The sequence below is a fragment of the Euprymna scolopes genome, unplaced genomic scaffold (genome assembly GCF_053919585.1).
Source record: "Euprymna scolopes isolate OS-2025 unplaced genomic scaffold, ASM5391958v1 sca551, whole genome shotgun sequence".
In the NCBI taxonomy this organism is placed as follows: Eukaryota; Metazoa; Mollusca; class Cephalopoda; order Sepiida; family Sepiolidae; genus Euprymna; species Euprymna scolopes.
In genome coordinates, this window is record NW_027633604.1 from 16,049 (window position 1) to 29,670 (window position 13,622).

The window sequence follows — 13,622 nt, forward strand, 5'->3', positions numbered from 1 at the left end:
TTAAGCTCATTTTGCCAAAAGGCTGAGGATTCGAATGTGGGGGCAGAAAAAATTAAGAGGAAGTTAAAAGAGAATTTCCCAGACGTATTTTCAGGCGGTTCGGGAAGGTGTACAAAAGCGGTAGCAAAATTTGGCGTAAAATTAAATGAACAGCCAGTGTTCAGAAAGAAAAGAAATGTTCCATACGTCGCTATAGAACAGATAGACGGTGAATTAGAAAGACTCGAAAACATGGGTGTCATTAGAAAAATTTATCACAGTGAGTAGGCTGGAGAAACGGTTTACATCAAAAAGAAGAGTAAAGAGATTCGGGTTTGCGCTGACTTCGCGACAGGCTTAAACAGGGCATTACAATATCACCATTATCCTCTTCCGAGTCCTGAAGAAATATTTGCGAAACTGAGTGGAGGGAAATATTTTTCTAAAATCGACCTCAGTGACGCGTACTTACAAGTTCCAGTCGATGAGGAGTGTTCAAAGCTGCTATGTATTAATACCCATAAGGGATTGTACAAGTTTAACAGACTTACTTTTGGAGTCAAAGTCGCTCCTGCGATTTTTCAGCAAATTATGGACATTATGTTAAATGGGTTGAATTTCGCAGTAGGGTACATGGACGATGTAATAATGAAAAGCGCTAGCAAAGAATAACACAAATCTCATGTAAACCAAGTATTCAAAAGGATCCAGAATTATGGATTTAAAGTAAAACAGGAAAAATGTACATTTTTCATGGAGAAAATAAAATACTTGGAGCAAATCATCGATAAACATGGAAGAAGGCCGGATCCAGATAGATTGAGTGAAATAAAGAATCTGATTCCCTCTCCTTCTGATCTTGAGCACGTACATCAAATCTGTCGCCAATATCGCTGGTAAAATGGTTGGATCACTCTAGAAGGTATCTCACTGCCGATGCAATTTTCTATCTGTACAAGCGCCAGATACGTCCTAAAATGGAGTAGTCTTGTCACATCTGGGCAAAAGCTGCTCAGCTCCCTATCCCGCCTTGATAGATTCAAAATCGGCTTCGTAATCTAGTACACTGTTCTCTTCCCTGCAACTTCTTTCCTACAGATGAGTGGTAGCGAGTCTGTCTCTGCTCTATCGCTATTTTCATTGAACTCCAATCTATGGTCACCCATTGCCAAACTCACGAAAGAACTCGACTAACTACAACCACTACATATGATTTTCCCCACTCTCTATCTGTGCGTTAATCTAAACGCAGATTCCATGAACAAAGCTTCTTTCCCAGAACTGCCCGCCTATGGAACACTGTTCCGCTAGTCTGATTCCCGATTGAATACAACATGGTAGCCTTCAAATCCAATGTAAACAAGTTCCTGTTGAGCCGTCCCTATAAATAATCAAATTCGACCAAATTTACACTATTGGTGATAACTACACTACCACTTTACATTCATTAAGCCTTATCCTTGAGTGGCATTCGGGACTAGCTAAGTGATTTCTCCCTAGTAAAAAAAATGCACTTGTGATGTTAGGCTTTATAGAAGTGGTAATTTGTCGAAATTGGACTGTCCCTTCTTTTATCGGATATTTTTTGATGATCGATTTTCGATCATTATTGGAGGCATTTCGATAAAAAAATATTTAAGAACACCCCCAGACACATGAAGTTCATTTGCGTGAAATAATAAAAAAAAAAAACAGCCCAGCTATTAGACTGTAAAGTGTCTTTTATATATAAGTAGAATATATATATATATATATATGTATATATATATATATATATATATATATATATACATATATATATACATATATATATATATATATATATATATATATATATATAAGATAGATAGATAGATAGAGAGAGAGAGAGAGCAAAATAAAAAGGAACAAACCGAGTTATGTATTCATCAACGTTTCGTCTTTATTTCGAGACTTCATCTTCTTCCTTTTTATTTCGTAAGAATACTATTTTCAATTATTATCATTTATATGTGTGTGTGTGTGTGTGTGTGTGTGTGTGTGTGTGTGTGTGTGTGTGTGTTTGTGTGTAAGAAATATTTTTCATCTAAAATCAGCTGTTGAACGGGAAACTTTGGACGATATCATCATTGTTTAATATCCATTCATTTGTGCTAAATTAGTTTCTTGTTGCTGAGTGGAACTACTACTACTACTACTACTACTACTACTACTACTACTACTAATAATAATAATAATAATAATAATAATAATAATAATAAATAATAATAATAACAACAACATCATCAACAAAAGCAGCAAAACTTGTGTGGGTGAAAATCCTTTGCGTAGGATGGACGATTAAGTCCATATATGTGAGATGAAGCATGACGGGATAGATTGACAGGTGGATTGACTTGGAATCTCAAAAAGACAGAACAAGGGAATGGTTTTAAAAAACATATACTTCTCTCACCGTTCAGATTTGCTGTGTTCAGCGTGAAATAGTGTTTATTTAAAACAACAAAGAAAAGTTATTCATGTAAAAACAATTATCTATAATCTACAATATAAATCTCACCTGTCTGTTTAAATGTATGTATGTATGTATGTATGTATGTATGTATATTTGTGTGTGTGTGTGTATATGTATAAATCTCACCTGTCTGTTTAATGTATGTATGTATGTATGTATGTATGTATGTATGTATATTTGTGTGTGTATATGTGTATTGGGGTAGAGAGGGCTCCCGTAAGCCGTGGTGAAGGCAACCTTTCTAGGAGAAGCAAATCTCTGATTTAAAAAAACAAAGCGGAAGACCAGTACCCGCATTAAGCTGGTCTGCAGTTTAATTTGTTGCTGGCTATCTTGCTCTTGCTTGTTGCTGGATCTCAACATTTTGAACCGAGAGATAGACTTAGCTGTCGTACAAAGCTAAGACTCTGTAACATCATCTTTGTATAGATACTCCCTCAGGCATTTGGGCTCATGGACTTTAAGTGTCTGAGGGAGTGGCACTCGTCTGACAAGACGTTGCAATCATCATCATCATGTATATCTCCCTAAAACTTTCGACAGAAGCGACGGATTTTCACGAGATCAGTATAGTTTTGGAGCCTGACCCTCCAGAAGACAAATATCGAAAAATTGGCTAAAAATTAATTCCTTCACTCTCAACTGGGCACTTTTCTACAAGGAGGGGTCGCTTTTTATCGCCGATATTTTTAAAAATCATAGCCTCTTTTAAATAGTCTAGCCTTAATTTAAGCCTACGCCACTTCCGGTTTGGCGATGGGCACAACAGCTAACGCATCATGTTTTTTTTTTCACGTTCTTTTCCTCTTTCGCGGTACGGGTTCGAGCTTGCCTACCTACTACCACTTTTTTTTTGCTCAACACACACCTGCGAAACCCCGGGCAACCAGGCTAGTTCACATTAAAAGAAGCAGGTATTAAGTTGAAGAAAAACATCTCTACTATTATATAAAATGGAACTTTGCTTGTGTGTGTGTGTGTGTGTGTGTGTGTGTGTGTGTGTGTGTGTGTGTGTGTGTGTGTGTGTGTCTGTGTGTGTGTGTGTGTGTGTGTGTGAGTTCGTTGCGTATGTATTCTGAAACTGCTGGGACGACTTTAATAAAATTTCACACAAAGGTACATTATGTGCCTGGCAGTGTTCTTAGATAGATTTTGTTTCAGAATGTCTTCGACAAGTATTGATAATCGAAATAATCCGATGAAAGAATGAACAGGCGATTTTGACAAAAGTTAACATTTTACACTAGGTACGCGCAATAATGGCGAAAAATAGGGGGACATAGTTTGAAAGCCGATTTATCGTAAATGTTTTGTAGGTTTCCGACTACCTTTTCGTTGTATTTGAAAAATTAAAACCTAAAGTTAATTTCCAAAAGCAAAAAAGTATTTGTACACGTGAAAAAAATAAAAAATTATAATGAAAAATGTTTTCACGATGACGACATTGGAAGCTGATAAATTCAGCTAAATTTTGGAGCTTAATAAATTCATTGTAAAAATCCTTTGAAAAATAAATATTAGTTTTCTGGGTCTATTTCAAAGATAATAAATAAAGTCCTAAGATACTGAATTAAATTAAAAAACACCTGATTTGTACAAAAAAAAAATAAATAGCTTAATTAGCCCCCTGAAACGAGAGGTTCAAGCTTCGCAAACACCAAAACAAACGAATTCGTCTAGATGTGGATTCTAGAAAGCCCCAAATGCCAGAATGTCAAAAGGCTGTCTGAAAATGACGTCAGGTAAGTTGAGAGAGGTAGGGATTATTATTTTTTCTGGCTTTTCCCCAGCCGTGGACCCGTACATTCCTATCATGAACGTTTGTATCATTTTTACCATATTTTAATTTAATTATTATTATGTGTTTCTGCTTTTAATTATTAATTTTTTTTTCTAGATTATATAAAAATTATGTTATGCCGAAAGATCCACGTTCATTCAACCAAAGAAAATATTAAAATCTTACATATAAAAATTACACGAAAATATAATCTAAAAAAAGTAGAAACATTTTTTGCAATTATAAATTTTCGTGTGAAAATATTAAATAAACAATGTTTAATTCAATGATAATATCAGTAGTTAAAGAATTGTTTTTTTTTCTGCGAGTTATATCGAATTCATTAATAAAGTCTTTAGGGGCTTTTTTTCGTAATGTTACTGAAAAAATAAATTTTTCCTTTTTTTATTGTTACAATTTACAATGCATTATTTTCATAAAAAAAAAAGCAAAAATAAATTCATTCATTTTTTTACTACAGAAGACCATAACTTTAGTAAAGGTATTTTTTTGTTTAAACAAAATAATACATTTCCATTAAGATTCAAATAAAAGTAATGTGATCATTATTTAATAAATGCTGAAAATTTCACTAAATTTGGTTAATTTCTGAATTCATGGTAAATCTTTAAGTAAAGGGAGGGGTCAAAATGTTTATACATCTTGAACATCGGCATTCATTTTTCGCGTACCTACATTACATAGCCGAACATCACAACTGCATTCGAAAAGTTTTATTATTAGACAAGCGGAAAAGCCCGAAAAAGCGGAAAAGCGCAAAAATCAACAATACGTTCTTTAATATGATAGTTGCGCGTTCGAAATGAATGCTTCTGTTTAAAACACATCTGCACCATGATACTTGACTTTTTCATTATAAACTAAATTTCAAGCCATTATTATCGCACAAGCAGTAAGGTCAGGCGTATAAAACACACAGTAGGTTATTCGAGATGACAGCAATTTACGCGTTGTGGACCGTATACTTATATTTATAAAAAAATAAAATCAGAAGTTCTACGTAATATCTGATATACGAAGCTAATCCATAAAGCCAGAAGAGTTTTTGGAATAAGGTGATGTGAAAGAGCTGTTGGGCGAGGAAGGTCGACGAGTTTTTCTGCCCCCTCCCCTCACTTCCGAAAAACTTGGTCATGTGACCTTTACTGGAAGGAGGATGATTGGAAATATCTCGCACGTAAAACTCCGACCCAAATGTCATTTCTTTCAACTGTGTGGTTGACAGGTGCTCGCCACCTCCGATGGCGGAAAATCACGGAAATTACAATCAAAATAACAAGCATTTACCATTTTAAAATACCTGATAACCTTCATCGAAGCGTCAACGTGTGCGTTTGCTTATGTCTCGTGTCGCGGGGTTCGAATCGTTCGACTGGTAGTAATCGTGACACCCTGCACTGAAGAATCCCGAAAGGATGAAACACTAGTGTCTGTAGGTATTTGATTATTATAGTAAAAAAATAATTATGACAGCCCCTTTAAGAAATACGTTTCTTATCGTTGAGCACTTTCTGTTGAATTAAAAGTCGGTCAATTTAGCTCTTATGCGTAGATCATCGTATAACGATTTGATCACTGTCTGTCTGACGTAATGAACATTTAAATTAAAATGTTTAAAATTCAACGCTATTTCACACGATTAATGGAAGCCGAATGGATACGGCCTCCGCTAATCGAGCCAGAGATGTCTCGTGTCGCGGGGTTCGAATCGTTCGACTGGTAGTAATCGTGACACCCTGCACTGAAGAATCCCGAAAGGATGAAACACTAGTGTCTGTAGGTATTTGATTATTATAGTAAAAAAATAATTATATATATATATATATATATATATATATATATATATATATATATATATATATATATACTAGCAGTTGAGTCAAGCTCTGCTTGGGTCCTATGTACTGTTCTTAACTATATATATATATATATATATATATATATATATATTAAAAAGTTTGTTGACTCATGTCCAGGTAACCTACATCTAAAAGAGCCCCTGGGGCACACCCAAGAATTTTCAGGAAGTATAGACAAACAAAATTATATAGAAGCCTGTTAGTTACAACTTTTCAGAAAGTTTTATAAAAACCCAAGGCATCAATTTTTTTTTTTTAATAAGCACAAAAGTGTGAATTTTAACAATTCTAACCCGAAAGGCATCCCTGGGGGGGGGATCGGAGTTTTCCCAGAAAATCCGTTCTGTTACTTTTTTTACTCATATCATGTTTAATGTTTGTGCAAAATTTCAAAAAATTACGAGGCGTAGTTACTGAGAAAAGTGCGGACAGACGAACGGACGAATTTACAGGTCTACCCTCTTTTTGCCGGAGGACCAAAACGAAAAATGATTTTCGTTTTGATTTAATCAAACGCAGATAAAATTATTTCTCTAATTATTTGCTTTGATCAAGTAAATAACAAGTAAATAATACAAAGAAAAATATTTTAAAAAATGTTTAACCCTGTTTATATGTTAAATAAACGTTTAAGAACAAAAAAAAATGTTTAACCCTGTTTATATGTTAAATAAACGTTTAAGAACAAAAAAAAATGTTTAACCCTGTTTATATGTTAAATAAACGTTTAAGAACAAAAAAAAATGTTTAACCCTGTTTATATGTTAAATAAACATTTAAGAACAAAAAAAAATGTTTAACCCTGTTTATATGTTAAATAAACGTTTAAGAACAAAAAAAAAATGTTTAAACCTAAATAAACGTTTAACCCTAAAAAAATGTTTAACCCTAAATAAACGTTTTCAAAAATGTTAAAAAAAAAAATGTCCGCTATAACATGGGCGCGCACTCGAGCGTAAAAACAGATCGTGAGGGACAACCTTTTAACTCATTCGGCCACGGCGATAGTTAAATAACGTGATTGCAAATGGCTGTACTTAAGGTATCTGAGAGGTGGAGCGGTTCACGTAAGCGCAGACGTTGAAATCATTTAGAAAGAGATGATTTCCGTTACACCCTCATCAGATTTTACGGTCGTTAAGATAGAATGAAATGAATATTTTGTTCTAAATTTCACATATTATGCATTCGAGTTTCTCTCCTTTAATAAGACGGTACCAGAATAATTCTTATTCACTTTGGATTTCCAAAGTTTTAGCGAGACATACAAACACACATACAAACACATGATGATTGCAACGTCTTGTCAGACGAGTGCCACTCCCTCAGACATTTAAAATCCATGAGCCCAAATGCCTGAGGGAGTATCTATACAAATATGATGTTACAGAGTCTTAGCTTTGTACGACAGCTAAGTCTCTCTCTCGGTTCAAAATGTTGAGATCCAGCAACAAGCAAGAGCAAGATAGCCAGCAACAAATTAAACTGCAGACCAGCTTAATGCGGATAATGGTCTTCCGCTTTATGGTTTTTTAAATCAGAGATTTGCTTCTCCTAGAAAGGTTGCCTTCACCACGGCTTACGGGAGCCCTCTCCACCCCAATACACATATACACAAACACAAATATACACGGTGCTAGTTGGCCGTTGACCCAGAAAAGAGTTCATTCGCCCTTTGGAAGGTCTTGCTTTTAATCCTTCAGGGAGACTAGCCGCCCTCCTCACCAAACAAGTCTGGTGGGGGAACCAGTTTAGTCGCCGGTGACCCGACCATGAGGCAGGTAGTACTGGGTTACATGGTACCAGTAGCACATGACATGACCTGACATAAATACAAACACATACAAACATACATACAAACACACATACAAGCATACATGCAAACACACGTACAAACACACATACAAACACACATTTACTATAACAGACATTTCTCCTTTATATAATAGACTATCAGGAATATCGGCGTTGTCCCAGCCATATAAAAAAGAAAATGATGTTGCGTTTTACTACACTTGCTAAATGATATTGTAGTGCGCTTTAATTTATATCAGTCTGAAAAAAAAATCCAATGTGTTCAACCCACTGCTATGAATTCAGAATAGGGGCATGCGAGCGTGAAAACGTTTTAAGCGGTTACAATTTAATTTTTAAAAAATATTTGTGATTTATGTAACTGATCTTTAAATCAACACCAGCTTAATTAACCGTTGATAAAAAAAAAAAAAAACGAAATAAGAAAAATTATTATTTTTTGTTTTAATTTAATCAACCGCCGATAAAAAATCCTTTTAATTATTTGTTTTTGAACCAAGTAAATAATACAAAATAAAAAAATATTTAAAAAATATATTTTAAATTCAAAAGTTTAAACGCTATAAAAATATGTTAAAAATATAAACAAAACAAAATGTTCCCCATAAGGTGGGCGCGAACTCGATCGCAAAAACTAATCACCCTGCGATAAATCTCCAACCAATTCGGCCAATGGACATACCAAAATGTTGCAAATTTGTGTACTTAACATATCCGATAGGTGAAGCTGTTCGCGCATGCGCAGATGTTGAAATCATTTAGAGCCGATTTTACATGACCCACCCCGCATCAGTCTGAAATTTAAAACAAAATAATAATTTTTTTCTACTTTAACAACTGCAGAGACTGCGGTTGTTAAGGCAGAAATTTATATTAATATTTTGTTTTAAATTTCACAATTTGTGCATTCGAGTCCCAGCTTTTTTTTTTAGATAGTATCAGAATCTTACTTATCCGATTTGGATTTCGAAAGTGTTAGCAAGACATACATACATACATACATACATACATACATACATACATACATACATACATATATACATACATGATAATTGCTACTTCTTAACAGAAGTTTGCCATCTCTTCCTTAAGTGTTATTGTGTCCGTGTGCACGTAGATGACTCTTCAATCCAGCTTTAGTTCTACATGAAAGTTCACAAATGTGGCATAAAAACTTTCCCTCTTTGTAAAGGTGATCGCATGATAATATTGTGAATCCTCGAATGCTGTGTCGGACCACTTTTAGATTTGCAAATTAAACCACACACTTAGCGTTGCCAGGTGTGGTGTAGAAGCCTCCTCATAAGACTGTCGTATGTATAGCGACATACATACATACATACATACATACTAATAGACATCGCTTCCTTATGTAATAGATTAGCAGGGATGGGGGTGCCCGGCGTTGCCCGGTCGTAAAATACGGTTAAATAAAAAAAAAACAGAACTTGAGTGCCATCAGCTAGAAACAAAACCGAAAGCAAAATTTTGTAAGCAAACAACATATCTTTTTCTTTTTTAATGCCGAATTCGCATAAGTTAAGTTCATGAGCAAACACGTTATCGACCGGACCACGACGACACAGATGTTATAGCACTTCAAATTTAGCTTTTTGCACGATTTACAAACAGCATCGCAAACAAGGTTTTTACCTGACCCTTTCAAACAAAACGAAATTTCTACTTTAATTAATTGACGATTTTTTTTCTAACTTTTTCGATATTATGTGTGCGAGAGACCGCTCTTTCTAACGATACCACGTTCGTGCCGTTTCGATGCGGATGATAAAAGTTTTAGCGGACATACGAACACACCCCCTTATTTTTATACACACAGACGGCTGAGACTGGTATAATAGATTAATAATATAACATAACATTAAAAGAATACATTACTTTTTAACAGAATGTCCGTTTTTTATGATCCACAAAAAAAAAAAAAAAAATGTAGACATAAACGATAGGTCCCAAACTGTCTGTCAAGTTTCAGTCCCTGTCGCATCATCATAGTTTTAAATCACTGTACTTGATTACGTGCATTTCCACGGGATATGATCCGATGAAAACTCTGCACTTGTACTCCATCAACGTAAATAATCCGACGAACAGCAAAATCTTACGGGCTGGAGTCTGACGAAAAAGGAAAAAAAGACACCACATGGTCCAGGAGAAACAAAGTCGGCGCAAAAGGAGATAGACGTGCAAAATGAAGGCGAGGATGGGCTTACTGTTGTCATTATGTGGTTGGAAGAAAGAAAATGGCACCAGGTAAAATGAACATGTGGCAACGCGAGACTTTTTAAGCGGTGTCAGGACGAGAACGGTAATAAAGGCTTTTGTTAAAAAAGAAAGAAAGGCCGATTTGGATTTTTATTTATTTATTTCCAGTTAAAATTCAGTTGAATAAAGTCTTGGGAAAAGGTCTTTCTGCTTGCGTCTTCATTACAGTACAATTTATTGAACTGAATTTTTTTTATCAACCTAATTGTTATCTCATGGATAAAATTATTCGACTGAACAGATTCGACATTTCTGCTGCAGACCCCTAGAAAACTTTGGAAACTGTAGTACCGAAACTTTACTTACTATCTATCGCTGAGCATTTAAATCCAGACAAACTTACAAGGTTCTGGGCTTGACCTTTACTCCTGATCTTAAATGGAACACGTACATCAAATCTGTTGCCAAGGCCGCTGGAAAAATGGTGGGATCTTTCTATCGATCCAGTAGATATTTCACTGCTGATGCAATTCTCTATCTATATAAGAGCCAGGTACGTCCAAGGATGGAATGACGTTGCCACATCTGGACAGGAGCTGCTAGAAAGGACTTGTCCTGCCTTGATAGAGTTCAAAATAGACTTCGTAGCCTCGTAGTAGATGTCCTTTTCTCTTCCCTGCAACCTCTATCTCACAGAAGAGATGTTGCGAGTTTGTCTCTGATGTATCGTTATTTTCATGGAAAGTGTTCGACTGAGCTTAAGTCTATGGTCCCCCCTCACCAAACTTTCACAAGAAACACTTGTCTAGCTGAAAACACTATCAATGATACCCCCAAATCTTTATCTGTGCCTAAACCTAAACGTAGATTCCATGAACAAAGCTTCTTTCTTAGAACTGCACGCCTGTGGAATTGTCTTCCGTTTTCCTGCTTTCCGGCTGACTACAATATGATTGTGTTGAAGTCTAACGTAAATAAGTTCTTGATGAGCCGTTCCATATAAGTTATCAAATTTACCGACTTTTCATTACTAATGATTACTATATTGTCCAATTTCTACTGTACACTCTATAACCTTTATCCTTGGGTGGCCTCTTGGTCTTGATAATGTGGTGATTCCTGTGTAAAAAAAAAAAAAGAAAAAAGTCCTTTATCGAACAGTTGTTGACCTTATCGTGGATTGTTCTGAGTTCCAACATGCTATTGAATTACTAAAATCTGTTTCCGACAAGTCTCCAACGTTATTCATGGAAGACATCTACTTTCAACATGTCTGCAGCGGAACAATGAGTTCTTAGATCAGTACATTGAGGCTTTGAATCGTCTTGCCGTTGACTGTTGCTTCAAAGATGTTACAGCTGCTACACATAGGGATGAATTTGTCCGCAATGCATTTATACGTGGCCTACGGTCTTCCGTAATACGTGCTAGACTTCTCGAAAATGATACGTTGGACCTCAAGGAGGCTACTCAGTGTACTAGAATATTAGAACAAGCTCGTTTTCGAATGGATTAATACGTCTTTCAAACTGAACTTGCTGCCGCTGCTACTCCAACTTAAAATGATTCTATCTGTGCTGTCATTGCTACTATGACTAAAAACGTCCTTCCTGACTCCGCTGATTCTCATATGGAGTTTCTTTACGGTCTACTTCCCTTTTTACTCACAGATGCTACAATTGTGGAGGGAAACGTCACCTTAAAGAAGATCGTCGCCATTGTTCTGCTCGCGATAAAAGGTGCCGAAATTGTGGCAAACTCGGTCATTTTGCCAAAGTTTGCCGTTCTACAAGACCGACACCACGTTATACTTCGTCTGTTATAGTAGTCCGTGCTAACGATGTTGATAATTCTCTAAAATAGTAAAATCAAATGGTAAACCACTTATCGCCCTCTATGTTCTTGATCGTGCAGATACGACAACTATCGGTTATTTAACTTTAGCTTGGTTTGCTAATTCATCATGTGGTTTAAGCAGGATGGAGCCACACATGCCAAACAGCACGCGATGCAATCAATTTGATGAACGAATAATTTCACGTCAGTTGACCACTATGTTTGTGCGATTTAACCTCATAAGATTACTTTCTTCAGGGATATATAAAATTACATGTCCACGCTGATAAACCAGATACAACAGATCACTTGGAAGTCAACATTCAACTTAAGCAAACTTAAGAAAAGATAGGGCGTTTATAAGAAATTCCGGATATAGGTACGAGTTGTTGGAGAAATATCCTTATTCATTCGGAAATATTTTCTTCTTCGGCTACAAATTTTTCCAACACAAAGTAAACGACCTTTTCTGCTCCATTTTCTCTTTTTGAAAATCTTGTAAGAATTGAAGATGCAACGTACGAGGGGCGTAAAATAAGTAATGCCCCTGGCCCACTTCCCATAGTAGTAGAGCAACGAAACTTGGCACAGTTATTAGTCTTTCTCTACATAGGAACCACTCAGAGTTATGCATTTCTCCCATCGTTTGATGCACCTCTGAAGACCGTTTTTGTAGAAGACTCCAGGTTGGTCCTCCAACCAAGCTGTGACTTCAGAAATCAAGGCTGCATCATCTGGGGGACGCTTTCCTTTCAAAAACAACTTCATGTCTGGGAAGAGGTTAAAGTCAGAGGGAGCAAGGTCAGGAGAGTAGGGAGGATGGGAGAGGATTTCATAACCATACGCCCGTACTTCTGATCTGGCGACATGCGAGTTGTGGACTGGAGCGTTGTCCTGCAGGATGAGGGTACCTTTGATCTTGCCCCGCCTCTTAATTTTGATAGCATCCCTTAATTTCCTCAAAAGTGAAGCATAATAGGCTCCTGTAATTGTGGTACCCTTTGGCAGGAAATCTGTCATCACCACTCTGTCCTGGTCCCAGAAGACTGTGAGCATGACATTGCCAGCGGAGGGCTGCATCCTTGCCTTCTTTGGAGGTGGCGAGTCTAAGTGCTTCCACTGCATTGACTGAGCTTTGTCTCTGGATCATAGTGATGGACGCAGGTTTCATCCTGTGTAATCAGTATTTTGAAAAACTTTGACTCATCTTCTTGGTATATCTCCAAATTCATCCTAGAGCACTCAACGCGTTCTCCCTTCTGGAATGGTATGAGCAACCTGGGAATCCATCTGGCAGACACCTTATGCATATGCAAATGGTCATGAATGATAGTTTCCACAGACCCTGTACTAATCTTGACATCTTCGGCTATTTGGCGAATAGTAATGCGCCGATCTTCCAAAATGGTAGCCTCAGATGCCTCATCAATGGCAGAAGAGGGGGGCGACCAGGTCTGGGAGCTGTTTGTACAGACTTCCGGCCATGTTTGAATTCACGATGCCAGCGTTTTACAAGGTCATGTGATGGGGCATTATCACCATAAGTTTCTTTCATTTCATCAAAGGTCTTCTGTGGTGTGCGTCCTTTCAAATACAAAAACCGGATCACTGCTTGACA